General features: G+C 39.2%; 1 protein-coding gene across 1 annotated transcript in view; it reads left to right on the forward strand.

Moving 5' to 3' along the window:
- The first annotated feature begins 10,718 nt into the window (after positions 1-10,718).
- LOC130100419 (protein unc-13 homolog C) overlaps positions 10,719-15,806 on the forward strand; it is a 263,612-nt gene continuing 258,524 nt past the window's right edge. Inside the window, 2 exon segments of the mRNA XM_056265875.1 lie at positions 10,719-11,196; positions 11,861-11,898. The gene's annotated coding sequence lies outside the window, so the exon portion shown is untranslated.

The raw sequence follows: 15,806 nt of genomic DNA on the forward strand, positions 1-15,806 counted from the left end.
ACAAACAGGGCTGGGCAACAAACTCAAGCTCCTCCGACATTTCTCTTTAAAAATTGTTGTTTTAGACTTCTAATTCGTGACTGGTGTTTTGTTTTGCTCTATCCTCTGCACTTCCGCGTTCGTCATTACGTTGTATGTCAAGGGTTACTCCAGTAGGGGTTCAATCTTCAGCTGGCTGGCAGGAGCCGCCACTGGCATGTCACGTGACCTGTCAGTGGCTGGCTAGTTGTCTGGCAGTCTGCCTTTGGCAAGTTTCAGAAACCATTGATTTTTGACAGTTTTTGTGTTTTGTGTTCCTCCCTTTCTAGCTCATTTATTATGCATCTGTTGATATGATTATGTTCTTTAGTATGATTGATGTTTTGGGGACTGTTATCCCAATTAAACCAGTCAAATGGCCGTGATCAGACTGGCAGCTTACAGACGCTTGCTGGACGCTCATCCAGTCAGTCGCGGCTCATAGTGCGAGTATAACGCGTTGCCTGACACTCTCGCTACAAGGAAATAAATTGTTTTCTTATTATGAATATATAATGTCTTGCCTTTATTCTTATGTATGATTGATATTTTGGGGACTGTTATCCCAATATAACCAGTCAAATGGCCGTGATCAGACTGGCAGCTTACAGACGCTTGCTCGACGCTCATCCAGTCAGTCGCGGCTGATAGTGCGAGTATAACGCGTTGCCTGACACTCTCGCTACAAGGAAATAAATTGTTTTCTTATTTAGAATATAATATCATGCATCTATTCTTTAGTAGCCTATAGTTTATGTTTTGGGGACTGTTATCCCTATTAAACCAGTCAAATCATCAATTATACAAAAGAATAGATGCATGAGATTATATTAGAAATTAGATTATGTAGATTATAAGAAAACAATTTATTTCCTTGTAGCGAGAGTGACAGGCAACGCGTTATACTCGCACTATCAGCCGCGACTGACTGGATGAGCGTCGAGCAAGCGTCTGTAAGCTGCCAGTCTGATCACGGCCATTTGACTGGTTATATTGGGATAACAGTCCCCAAAACATCAATCGTACACAAGAATAAAGGCATGACATTATATTCATAATAAGAAAACAATTTATTTCCTTGTAGCGAGAGTGTATGGCGACGCACTCGCACTATGAGCCGCGACTGACTGGATGAGCGTCCAGCAAGCGTCTGTAAGCTGCCAGTCTGATCATGGCCATTTGACTGGTTTAATTGGGATAACAGTGCCCAAAACATCAATCATACTAAAGAACATAATCATATCAACAGTTGCATAATAAATGAGCTAGAAAGGGAGGAACACAAAACACAAAAACTGCAAAAACCAATGGTTTCTGAAACTTGGCAAAGGCAGACTGCCAGACAACTAGCCAGCCACTGACAGGTCACGTGACATGCTAGTGGCGGCTCCTGCCAGCCAGCTGAAGATTGAACCCCCACTCAGTTACTCTTTCGCCGTAAATCAATGCCTACCGTTGTCTGCCGGAAGCTAGTTATTTTAGTCGATAAAGTTTTAAATATGGATATTTTTCTTACACGAACGCATCGCTTCACTTCAGAAGGCCTTTATTACCCCTTCCTCCGATTGTATTCGTCTGAAAGAAGAAAGTTATATACACCGATGGCTTGAGGGTGAGTAGCCTAAATCATGGGCTAATTTTCATTTTTGGGTGAACTAACCCTTTAAGGATGCCATCAATTTCAAACCAATTCGAGCCCGATTCAGACCCTGACAATGTTAACGAACAAGAGGATCGTGCTGAATGAATTTCAAGCACGGACTTTGCAAGCACGGATTTCACAGGATGTTTCCGAGTGGTATGCTTTTTTGTAATTTTCTGATAGATTACAATGTTATCCACCATTTATTCATATTTGTCAGAAAACTGTGGTAGTACAAACAGTAATCAATCACAAAAATCATGGATAATTTCCCTAAGAGGTGGTGAACAGTCTTACAAAAGTGAGAGCTTACAAACGCTACAGTAAACATTACATCAATACTGTAATGTTAGTTAGCAGGCTAGCGGAGGCAAAGCTTTGCCCTTTGTTTACATCATAGCTACATAAAACTTATAATTGGAACTGTTAATAGAGAACACAACTACAAATAATAAGACATACTTACAAGTTGTGATCCATAAACAACCAGAAGTGGAAACTGCTCCATCTTTCAGTAGAAGCTTTGGTGCGTAGCTGGCATTGTACTCTCTTAGGTTCTGGAAGCTCTCCTCTATAAAATGTGCAGCGTACAGACAACGCTTAGGGTTATAATGTTTAGGAACAGTGTTAAAAATACATTTTAAGGACTCTAAGTTTGTCCTCCTCAGGACAATCTTTTTCCTGGGTGGAAAAAACAGCGACAACACCCTTCATCTTCACTAGCGCAGCTCAACCGGCCTCACCCCCTTTTTTGCATATTTCGTGGGCGGAGATTATTAAAATGAGTAACATTGTGACTTCAAAAGATCCGGAAAAAATGCATTGTAGTCCAAATGAGCTGTTCTTTGTAGTTCTTGAAAAGTGGATTCTATTAAATAAAATATCTTCCTTTGGAGTGCACTTTGAGCTTTGTAATCTTGAAGATATTTTTTATGCTCAAAGAGCAACATTACACACTAACTAAAGTTGAAAAAGTGAAAAAGTATAATTGGACCCCTTTAAAAGTGGTCCATATGATTTTTTTTAAGTAATACGATGGCTTTGTATGAGGAATAGGCCCTAAAGAGAGTGAAATTATGCGTAAACAAATAATTATTTTCAATGCAACATTCACAAAATGGGTCTAAATTAAATTCATTCACAAATCAAATTGAACTCACAGACTCACTCATCCACAGGTCAACAGCTGCTTATCAATGAATAATGGCTTAAATTTATTTCTTCTCTTCACACTAAGCTATCAAATAACTGCAGAACACTCAATTTATGGTGCTTTTGCATCCTTTTTTGAAGCTTGAAGCTCCCTGTTTAGTGTAACTGCATGGAAAGGTTTGGAATGACAAAATACAACCCATTTGATAATACAAATTTAATTTCCATTAAAATGACCTGTCTGACAAAAACAGACTTGATGATAGCGATATAAGAACATATTGCAGTATAATGATAATAATAGAGTTGTACAGTTGATGTAATGAAATGATGAAATTGATTTTAATATCACTTCTTTATGGTCCTTGTAAATGGAGTCTAGCAACGTGAAAAGCTGTCAGATCCACACTGGAGACATGACCCAGAAGCTTGTATCTTTCTCGTGTTTAAGTTTTTTAAATCAAACACAGGGGGGAAAAAAGACCTACAGGTCCTCTGCGCTTGTCAACTGAATTTCGTTCCTGGTGTGAATAGGTTCGTACGGATTCTTTTAAGTTTAAAGTCTTGTTTGCGCTGAATATTTGCACTTGGTGGGACAGAAAATCAAATCAAAATGGACTTGATGTACTTTCCTAATGTGCATTTCTGGTCTTATTTGAAATTATTCATCTGTGCATGTTATTCTAAAGGGGAAAAAAGATCTGTTATCAGTTCTTGTTATTTGTCAACCATTTATTATAGTGAAACACTTCTCATGGTCCAATCAATTTTCTGACAAATGGTAAAAATGGTTTGCAAATGGAATTTCATGTTGACTTTATGAACAGGATTATGAAATTGTGTAGGCTATTTTATGGGTATGTCCATATGCCACACCCAGATATTATTACTGATCGAACATCACCTTTATAGTAAAGCAGAGCATTAGCCTAAACAATTTGCTATTTTTGTGCCAGGAAAAGAACCTTTGGTAGACGAACAGCTGTGGATTAGTTCTGCCCTATGTTTGACTATTAGTTGTGTCTAGACTAGGGGGCGACAAAGAGCCGTGTTTTGCATTAACATCCCAAATTCAGTCTCCCTTCATGCTTCCCTCTGGCTCCAGTTCATTTTCTTTCTGTTTTCTCCTATGGTTTTCTCCCTCTCTCTCACACACCCATTTTCTGTTGAAACACAGGGAAAAATAGTCTGGAAGGCAATTTAGCTGGGAGGCGAGACAAATTAGTGGCTATTTGTGGGATTACATGACACATCCCCTGTTTCCTGAGTGATACAGAAATCATAATAAAAGCTTTGGAAATAGCGCGGAGGCTAAATTAAGTGAGCAGAGCTCTCAGCTATCGGCTCTAAACGAATCAGAAATGATAATCATATTCTACGAGGACACAACAAATGAGAGAGAATGTAAAAGATCACTAACTATACACTACACAATATTTGAAACTCACCATCTGGACCTTCCGTAAGTCTTAGAGTATTAGGGTATCATTGCATTTTTACTCATGCAAGTTGTGAGTGAGATATATGGTGGGCGGCAGTGGCTCAGTGGTTCATGTAGGTTGTCTGCAAACCAAAAGGTTGGTGGTTCAATCCCTGGTTCCACCTGACCAAGTGTCGAGGTATCCATAAGCAAGACACCTAACCCCAGCTACTCCCGACGAGCTGGATGGCGCCTTGCATGGCTGACACCGCCGTCAGTGTATGAATGAGTGAGTGAATGTGAGGCAAAATGTAAAGCGCTTTGGTGGCCATTGGGTCTGTGAAAGCGCTATATAAATGCAGTCCATTTACCATATATGCAGTATGATATAATGGTATATTTTGTTTTCTTAAGAAAATGTGGGGGGTGTTTTTGCCTGTGCACATATATTCTAGGTGCTTGCTAGGGTGTTGTTAAGTGTTTTCTGTGGCGTTCACTGTTCTGCATGATTTTTAGGTGGATGGTGCTGAAAAATGAAACTTATTGAAGTCATTTGCCAAGGCAACATTTAATTTAGTTTTTAATCTAATATTTGTATTTTACCTTATTTCAACTCTATTTTAATTAACACAAATGTTTTTAATAGTTTTATTTATTATAAATTATATATTATATAATATGATTTTAAATAATATAATATATAGGCTGTTTTAGGTTGTTCTGGGTCATCACCTAGAGTTTTGGGTGGTTGCTATGTAGTTACTAGGGCGATGTGATTGCTAATGCATTCTGAATGTTGTTGTTTTTTTTCAGTTGATATGGTCTTCTTGAGGGTTGATTTAAAGTCTAGCACAATCGCCCCTTTTCAGCGCTGCGCTCGTTGTGTTCCGTCTCCTGGTTTGTATTTCCACAACATGAAGGTAAGATCTTACGGATTTTAAGAATGAACTGCTCAATTTAAAATCTTCCCAGTCTACTGACATTAGTTATGACATCCGCTTCAAACATTACAATGCTCATGACAACTTTCGTTAATTCTACAATAAGTAAATCCACTTCATCACCAGCTAATTACTCTTCGACAGCGATGTCATACAAATGTATAGAGCTACCGCAAAAACAAGTTCAAACACAAAATTTTAAAGATGACTGCATGCTTGTTTCTCTGGCGCATACGGTCTATAACGTTTCTAGGGTGTACTAGGTTATTGCTAGTAGGAGTATACTAGGATTGCTACAGTGTTATTTGTGATTACTAGATGGTTGCTTAGGGTGTTCTGGGTTGCTAGGGCATTGTTAGGTGGTTGCTAGTAGATTATAGACGATTGATCCTCCTTCTGTGTGCGTCTGCTGTGTTTTCCACCTGTTTTATGGTTCAGCAAATGAAAATGGTGCATCTGAAAGTATAGGGGTGTAACAATATATCATGTCACAATATATCGCAATACAAAAATCCAACAATATAGTTCACCCAATATAACATTTCAAATTCAAGTTTTCAGAGTTTTAGTGTCAGTACTACATTAAAACTGCTATATATGTTGAATATAATGTATAATAATGCAATGGGGGGATATTTGTGGGTCCAAATGTCTTATGTTACCAGTAAGAAGTGGCCTACATTATTTTAAATATATCTAGTCAGTGACAGAGTGCAAGCATTCGTTTAAAATAATTCTGTATTTTCAGCTTCAGAATCATGAATATTTTTATTCTGGTGTCACCATTGTCTTGTGCAGTGGGCTATCAGCACCAAGTCCAAGCCTATTCATTTCCACACCCAATTAGGCATGTGCCGGTATCAAATTTTCATGCTGCGATTAATTGATTGAGCTTTTATCACGGTATACGGTATTATCACGATATTTTAATTGCACAAGAGAAACAGACGGATTGGGGGTATCTAAAAAAAACTTGCATCACAATGTGTAATTGTGATTGTCAAAACATTAATTTTATTTTTTAGTGACAACATGTTATAATGTTTACATGGTTACTGAGGCTACTGTTTGTATTACAGTTTTTCTCAAATGCTAAAACACATTTCACAAACGTTTCCTCCATGTTCCCCAATGTCTAAACACAACACCCTTTTCTAAAGCTACATAAACACAACCACACCTTCTCACTTCAAAACTCAAACTTTCACACCAAAAGAGCAGCTCGAAGCTTTCAAAAATGTAAACACTATACACATCATTACACACTACAGCAAAACAATTGAAAACACAATGCTCAATTTGTGAGAAGGTTCTTTGTTTCATAACTGCCAATGCATATTTTTAGAAACTTTACAGTAATGGATCTTCTTAGATCTCTGCAGAGGATTAGGCATTTAGATTTGTGAGTTTCATATGAAGAGTATAAATTCTGCATGTACACTACTGTAACACAACTCAATGCAAAAACAGAATCTATTGCACACAACAGTACTCTTGAAAACATGATCAGGGTGTGAAGTTTTTTATTTACTTTATTCACACCACACACACACCACAATCACTGTGCGGCATCGGGCCACATCACAGGCTATATTGTCTCTTGCCAGGCACCGTGGGAAAAACGCCCTGGAATGGCGAATCCATCCTTCGAAGGCCTCCACTGGGATGTCAACACAGGCCAGCTCCATTGCCCTTAGGAGGTTCTCTCTAGTGTATGGTTGTCTGTCATAAACCTTCCATCTCCACGATGAGAAGAACTCCTCTATAGGGTTCAGGAAAGGGGAGTAGGGTGGCAGACAGACGTTTAAAAAGTGGTTACTGTTGGTGGTGAACCACTCTCTGATTTGGTTTGTTCTGTGAAAGCGTACATTGTCCCAAATGATCACATAAATGCTCCTCTAGGAAGGTGAGGAGACGTTGGGTGTTGTAAGACCCAAGGACAGCATGCCGGTGGACAAGCCCCTCCAAACCCATGGCCGCACAAAGAGTAATATTACCCCCCCCCGTTGGCCAGGAACCTCAGTGATGGCTCTTTGGCCAATGATGTTACGGCCTCTTTGCCTTCGTTTCTGCAGGTTGAAGCCAGCCTAATCCAGGAAGAGTACTGATGAGGTCTAGCCATCGCGTCCAACTGTAATATCCTCTGTGAAAATGTGAAAGTGCACAGGTGTTCAGAACAACAGTCAATCAGGTAGCACAGTATTGTCCAGAAGTACTGTAGGCCACTGAGCAACACAGTATGTCCACTAACTGTACTGTGAACATGGATGTATACTTACTTGCACATACTTGTAACGTAGGTCTTTGTGTCGCGCAGAGTTGCGCTCAAAGGGAACCCTATAGACCTGTTTCATCCGCATCTTTTGGCGCTGGAGAACTCGGTCTATTGTGGCCAAGCTGACATCATCAATGCTCTCAAAGTTGACATTATCGGCAATGACTTTGTCTCTGATCTCCCGGAGTCTAATGAGGTTGTTCTCACGAACCATATCCACAATGAGGGTTTCTTGTGCCACTGTAAATATGGCAACCCTCCCACCTCTATGTGGCATTCTTTCAACTCTAAAGAAAGAAACATGTGTTGACAATACCTGTTGTGTTGTCTGAATGCCCTGATAATGGTGGCCACGGTGAACCTACTCAGGTTTGGACGGACTCTTAGTCCTGCTTCAGCCATTGTCATGCCATGGACAATGACATGGTCAATGACTGTTGCTCGCATCTCGTCCGTAATGATGGTGCGAGGTTGTCTTGCTCTCCCTCCTGGACCTTCTCCTCTTCCTCGTTGGCCTGCTCCTCTTCTTCCATGGCCAGCTCTTCTCCCTCCTCTGACTCGAATTCCTCTTCCCCTGACTCTGCCTTCATCCATTGTGTTTGTTTGTAATCTTCAGCAAACTGTGCACTCTGAACTTGCTTTTATACATGTGGTCACAGCATTAGCAACAAGTGTCTTCAATTTTGAGTCGTTGTGTGTAATGAATGACGCCAGGTGTGTTCATTGTGTTCAAATATTGCTGACTGTGGCAAGCATTTTGCATCACATGAGCTTTCATTTGAGAATATGAGCAGAGTTCTTTTGCAACTTGTGTTTTAGCAAGGAAAAATGTGTTAAGATTTATGAGAACGGAGGATTGTGTTTTGTGAATTGTGTCTTCATGTGAAATGTGTTTATGATATTGGAAAATGATGGCTAGATTTTGTAAATGTGTTTAGACAACTGGTCATTTGATTTAGAGGATTGGCTTTTGTGTTTTAGCATTTGAGAAAAACTGTATTGCTTAACACAATTTTCATGATTTCAATTAAATTCTTGGATTTAATTTCAATCTTGATTCAATATTGACTCATTTGGATAAATATTAGGTAGGCTACAGTAGATAGCCTGCATTTAAATGTTTCTCAAGAAAAAATATATCTCACATAATGCTGTAAACATACAGAGAGAAATTAAATATAATGCATACAATATAAATATAATAATAATATAAATATAAAAATGTAATATGCCGTAATTTTCATTATAATAACAATTATATAATGACAAGTAAACATATATTAAAATATGTAATATAGTGCACATATTTAGCAAAACACTCCTCTCTATAGCTATTTTCTTATAGTCAACTAACATTAAATGGCTTTCCTGAGGTAAATGTAACGTTCTGTGACATAATTGTTCTCCTGCAGTGTTATTGACCTCTTTCCGTGGTTGAAAAACACTGATTGATCGAAAGTACGTACCTTTCGGTGGGTTGTACTGTATCTTTAATAAAAAGTAACAGATGATCGGTTTACTTGAACTGAGGCGCGCGATCTGTCACGTCACATTTACAAGCACCAAAACAGTATTTATTGTCTGAATTTCGTTATAAAACCTGAGAGCTGATATTTTTTTCATATCAAAAGTAACCTGCTCTGTCTAGTCTGTCGGTGTCAGTGTCCTCTTTGCTCCGCGATTTTTCTCTGGGTGAGAAAATGGATGTGTGGCGCGAGACCGTGTGAAAGTGTCAATTGCGTGAGTCTCAAGCTGAATGCGTGAGAGTTGGCAGCCATGCGGGGGATAAATAGTCGGCAGCGTTCCTCCTTCCGCCGTGCTTCTTCTCCATGTGAGGATTGTTTACATTAGACTAGAGTGCGCACTGCATGCACACAGTGCTTATACATGTGATGTGGGGATTGTTTACATCAAAGTGCACATGTGTTTTGCGCAGCATATACGCATTGTTTTTTAAGCGGTTGATGGAAAATAAGCTGATGCGCGTTCTAAAAATCTATATTCGGATCTATTATTTTTCACGGTATTTCGAAGTCCCCGCGATAACAATATCGTGCATATTCATTACCGCGATTTATCGCATTACCGAATACCGGCACATGTCTACACCCAATGTAATACCAAATTTAGCATTTTAATCAACAGTATATATATATATATATATATATATATATATATATATATTTTTTTTTGTGATCAATTATTTATTTGTTTTCTTACAATCATCATTTACACATTGGAGAGGAAACGTCTTCACAAGAGAGAAATAGACTGATTACGCCATCATTATATAACAGAGGCACAAAATGTTGCTTATTCTGATGCCAGTTTCTCTTCTCCTCCCCATATCCTACCCAGCCCAAACCCACCCTCCAACCCTTAACTAGATTCGCTCAAGGTATTGAGCAGAAAAAAAAAAAAAAAAAAAAAAACCTCAACACTCACACACACATACACCTCAACCCTTTCCCATTGCCACCCGTCCATCCTTCCTCCATCATTATGATATCCACAGAGATCCGCATAACAGAACACAGAGCAGGACATTGGACATTGAAAATATCAGGCACAATCCTGACCTCTTCCTTCTTATTATAGAATCCACAAAGGTCAATACAATATTCTGAATAATAATTACGTAACAGAACTAAACATTACATATTGTATGCATTAGATGCAAATTCCACAAAAAAAAAAAAAAGTATATTTTTTGTTAACCTTTTACTATATGTCTTGGAGTATCGCAATAATATATCGTGAGTTCAGTATCATGATATGTATCAAATCGTGACATTAGGGTATCGTTACACCCCTAGAGTAAAGTGCCCGGAAAAATCCTCAACAACACACGATTTGAGCAATAATTTAGCCTATGTCTGGAGCACAAAAACTGCGGGACGACACACACTCAACTTTAATATGTTAAATGTTAGGTTTGTTCAAATCCCTATGAGCACCAGCACTAGGATGCTTACCTTAGAAAACATGACAAGTTAAAGGATGAATGAAATGAACTGAATGAGAGAAAGAGTGCAAGATGTTGAGTGCAGGTTTAATAGCTGGAAGTCAATCTTAGATTCTGTTACACACACACACACACACACATTCAACCCGCCTTCCTGTTGTGCGTCTCATCCATGGTCTCATCCCTTCCCATCCTCCCTCTCTCTCTCTCTCTCTCTCTCTCTCTCTCTCTCTCTCTCTCTCTCTCTCTCTCTCTCTCTCTCTCTCTCTCTCTCTCTCTCTCTCTCTCTCTCGTGTCACGTGTGCAGGTCTGTGAATCGCAGCAGCGGCTTTGTGCGTTTCTTTCTGTGTGAGCGAGAGAGAGGCTCAGGGCTGCACTCCTCTAAGGGCTTCTCGTACTCTCTCTCAGCACACATTCACACACGCACACGCGTTCATCCAGACAGGGGGCTTTCACCATCCCAGACACACCGTCTGCTGCCCAGCGGAGCACTGCGACTTCCGTCTGCGAGAGCCTGGCGGAGAGGAGGGGATTTTTTACCCAGGATTCTTCCGTGATTTGCAACAGCATGAGCCCCGCCGTGCCAGACTTCATTCCAAGGTTGAGTTGAGCACAGCCGCTGCAGCAGGCGACGAGGGAGGAATGGATCGTGGAGAGAGCAGAACGTGGAACTGAGGGCTTTTCCGTTGTCAGAGGATGCTCTGTGCTTCACGGCAGGACGTTTAAGAGTTCGTTGGATGCTCCTGTGCTGTAGCGGATGGATTTTACACGCTATCGGAGAGGGTATGTATGTCTACTTCACTAAGTTAAGCTGTTGCATCTTGAACCTTAAAATGCACTTGAACGGATCATGCATTTGCTTGCTGCATCGTGTGTGCATGCATCCGTGGATCACTTTTTAACATTCTGTCATTAGACTTTGTGCGTTGTTCTGGGAAGAGGGGGCGGGGGTAAGTCCGATGCTTTCAGCCCGTTGTTGCTATCAGCGCATTTCTCTCTGATCAACATCTGGTGGCATGGTCTCGCAGGCAGAGAGGGATGATTGAATCACTCGCTGGATTATCATCGAGAGCTTTCAAATTCCTGCAGCTCTGATTTGTTGCGTTTCTCGGCTAAAGCTTGCAATAAGGGCATGCATCGCGCTCAGCATTTGTTTAATGTATGCATGCATGAATGCATGCCGGGACAGAAGCCCTGATGTGAAGTGATATCCAGCATGTTCTCGGTCAAGGGGCACCAAAGTCAGCCGTGCTCATGTTTAAAATGAATGCGATTTTTAAGGTTTAAAGAGCGTATGTAGACAGGGATCTGTGCATGCCGAGGTTTAGCGGGATAATGACTGAATGTGAGATGAGCAACGGATTGTAATTGTGTTAGTGGGTGGGGCTCTTACTCACTCTCTCGCTGTCTCTCGTCCCTCTCTCTCTCTATCTTAAATATGCATCAGGAGGGGCTGAGGTTGTCAGAGGAGTGTCTGTATGTGAGGTATGGGGTCAGAGCCCTGCGTCTACATCGGATCGATAATCCATGTCTTTTGCATCTCAAGCTCACCGCCGGCCACACATGAGATCGTCTTTCCTCGGGAGAGAGAAAGCGAGAGTAGCTAATGAGCTGCCTGTCTTTATGAAGCATTCCACAACACGCTGTCAAGCGCAATGATTGGGAGCAGCTACATAATACATGAACTAAACTAATAAATGACTGAAAAAATTAATGATAAATAAATGCACGTATACCTCGGGCAACCACCCGAGTCAGTTTCACTTTGTAGTTCCATTTGGATAGTGAAATCAGTTTTCTGAAACCCATTTTCCACACGTGGATCTGCATAAAGTTGGTTTGAGGTTTGGTTGTTGTGAATAGCACAGTTTGCAATTCACATGAATTTGTATTCTAACTTGTGGAACTGGAAAGTAAAATGTTACTGCTCAGAGGTTGCTCTTTCGTAATTCAGAACTTAAAAAAAACCTTGTTAAACTGCTTAGATGAAATAAAAATAGATACAAATTAGTTAATAAGAATCATATAGAGCTATAAAATGAATGTCGATAGCAGCATTTGTTGAGAAATTGTTGAGTTGATCAACGATCAAAACCATTGGCATAAGTAGGGTGTTGGTCATCTCTAAGAGCTTAACTCTTCTTAACTCTTCTTTCCACAAGATCTTGGATCATGTATGCAGGGTTTTGCTCCCTTTCAGAATTCAGACATGAGAGCATTACCGAATCAGTTCAGTAAACCATATCTTTATAGACTTCGCTTTGTGCACAAAGTCATTTTGAAATAATTGCATGGCTGTATGCTTTATTTTATGGTGTAGCTCAAATAGCAAGATGTGTTCATTCATTTGTAGGTTGTGTCACATACATTTGGTCAATTAGGGTATGCAGATAGGTTCGTTAGGCAGAAACACTTATTTGTCATTACCTATCCAAATAATGTGACTCTGAATCAACATGAATTTCAGTTCATGTTTCAAAAACATATTTTTCATTTACACCATATCCAGTGAAATTTGATTAGCATTTAGCACTGTAAATTAGAAGTTGATTACCTGTTGGGGTTGTGGTGGAAATACTGCAGTTACTCTAACCAGATTTAATCGTCTCATCTGTATTTTTCAGTAGATTGATTGATTGATTGAGCTCTGTAATGCTGTAATAGCTTAATAAAGAGACAGTGATTTTAGCCATTAATCACAGAAGAGCTAATAAATTAATTGGAAAAGGAAGTTAGAAACCTCTGGTCTCAGCATTTGCTTCCACTGCCCAGTTTAAACTTTTTCAGAAATGAACTTGACAAATGTCATTAGGTCCAAAGTCTTAATCATGCCGGATGCTGGAGTTTTACCAGCCAAATACTTAGTTTAATTAAAAGTATCAGAGAGTCTGGTGATTGTGACATTTGGCTTCCATGTTCTAGCTTCTGTTATTGAGTGGTTTGGTTGTGTTGAATAGACAGTAGCCTATGTGTGGCAGATGAGTGAATTTTTTCCTATAGTTTTTAAAAATTTAGAGTTTGTTTTAAATTGTGACATTTTCAATACAATTAAGGTCCTCAGTTTTTTTTAACTGAAAGACTGTATTTATTTTCATGAAAAATTATGCAAAAAATCTTTAATTTTATTTAAATGAAAAAGGTAATTATATAGTGTTAGGATTGAGCACTACAGAAAATATTTTGCGTCTTGTTTTTAGAAACATTACAGATCAGATCAGATGTTTTCAAAGAATTTTGATCTTGAAATGATCTTGAAAATAAAATGTTTTGCAGTTTTGTTTCTTGGGCTAGCCTATGCATAAAATCCAAGAAAATATATTGAGATTTATGATTAAAACAAGAAGAAAAAACGGGATTGTTTTCACCAGCGGGGGACAAATTAAACCTAATTGAAGATTCAAAATTCTCCCAAAAATAAGCCTTTTTAAAATCTTATTTACATAATTTTACCTGATAAGCATACATATCTTGTTGTAAGGATGTTTAGATATTTTGAGTAAAAAAAAAGACAAAAGTAGGCCTAGATGGTCAAATTATGTGTAATGGGGTCAATAATGTTTGAGTGAGTGTACAAGCTTTGTTTGGTTATAATTACATTAGTGAAATGAAAGCTTCTTTAGAAGGTGTATGTGTATATGTGTGTGTGTGTGTGTTAGAGCCCGAACGATATATCGGCGCGCCGATATTATCGGCCGATATTAGGCATTTTCCTAACTAACGGTATCGGCCTTTATAATGGCCGATAAATTAAAGCTGCTGTCCGTAACTTTTTTCAAATTAAAAATAATCCAAAATAATTATTAAAAAAAAAACATATTCTGCCAGTGGTCAAAACTATCTGCTTGCCGTAGCTCGATTCAAAACGGTTAGCTTGTAATAATGATTTTAATTCCAGTGGTACTGGTGGGTTTCCGCGGGAAATTCGAGCATGTCTTTGCGTCATTACGTCACATCCGTACACATAAAGAAGGAGTTTCGGCTAGCTATACTGCGCGTGAGGATGTTGACGTTGGGGAGAGTAGAGATGCCTTTTCTCGCAGCACTTTACATAATCGAACTTATGGCGGATCCAGAAAGATCCAAACGACAATCATCAGTGTCAACTGGAGATTCACCAGTTATAAAACCCAAAAGACTTCGTTCTTCGGATTTAAAGTGGCTAGAGAAAGACAGCAAGCGTCTCATGTGAACACAAGGAACATAGGCAGGGCGTTTGGTGCGTTAACTCCGTGTTTTGAAGGGGTTCAAAACGGAAGAAGAGACGCTTTTTTCTGCTGGACAAGTAAGACATTTCAATAGTTCAATCGTGTAACAGTACCACAATTGTTTGCTTAATTCACACAGTTATGGAGTTTCCTTTGTTGTGCCTTTCTCGTTTAGCTATTATGGAGAATATGAATTCTGAACTACAGGTAACCATAAAACACATTAAATGTAGTCACGCAAAGCTGATGTTGTTAACATTAACAATTTGAGAACAAAGTATAATTTGCACGGTTCGACATGATAAGCGATCGTTAGATTTAATCAGCGCGATTTACTGCAGTGCAATCAATGCATTTTCCCCGTAGTTGATCTGAACAAAAGTGAATGTTACTTACTTGTTCAGATGACATTTTCTGGTGAAAATTCTTATGTTGGTCATCCTGTACTTCCAAAAAGTAGAATGTGTGATTCTGAATGCCAGTATCCACACCGGCGCTGTGACCGACAGCCTCGACGCGCACTCTCCTCACAACATTGTGTTCATCCGCGCTGTTTCATGCCGATGTACAACTCACGTAAAATTAATAATTCCGCGAATGACTGCAATTGCAGACTTCAAACAGAGATGGCGACAAAGAGGAAAAGCTACGGACTGCAGCTTTAATATTTTTAAAAATGCGGGTGCGGTGATTCATGTAAAGGTGGCGCTGCCAATAAAGCACATAAAAGCTGTCACAAAGAACTGGCAAAAGTAATGATTGTGAATACATCAAATATAGCAAGGAGACATTTTAATTTTTTATTAATAAACAAATGTTTTCAGTCAGTGTCGCTGCAAAGTTGACGACGCTGACTCGCGATCTTCAGTGAACAGGCCAGAGAGAAATACACATTTCATACGGATTACAGCAGAGAGCAGTCTGTCTTTCGTTTTGAATTGTTCTGTTTAAAAGTAGACAATTTAATATAGATATATTTCTGCTGAGTTTTGGTTAATTTATAAGACGAGTTGCAGTTCACGCGCCGGCCGGCACCTCCGTGTCGAGATGATCTATTGTCTGCTATATTTACATTAAATCCAGGCAATTGGTTGATGAAACATTGATTAAAGATACAATTAATACAAAACGAAATTCACTTTAATGAAAGGCTTTGTGCTTTCTGTTTTTAGGGCTCTGTGAGAGTTT

This window comes from Rhinichthys klamathensis, unplaced genomic scaffold (genome assembly GCF_029890125.1).
Source record: "Rhinichthys klamathensis goyatoka isolate OS25496 unplaced genomic scaffold, OSU_Roscu_1.1 h1tg000242l_1, whole genome shotgun sequence".
NCBI classification, from domain to species: Eukaryota; Metazoa; Chordata; class Actinopteri; order Cypriniformes; family Leuciscidae; genus Rhinichthys; species Rhinichthys klamathensis.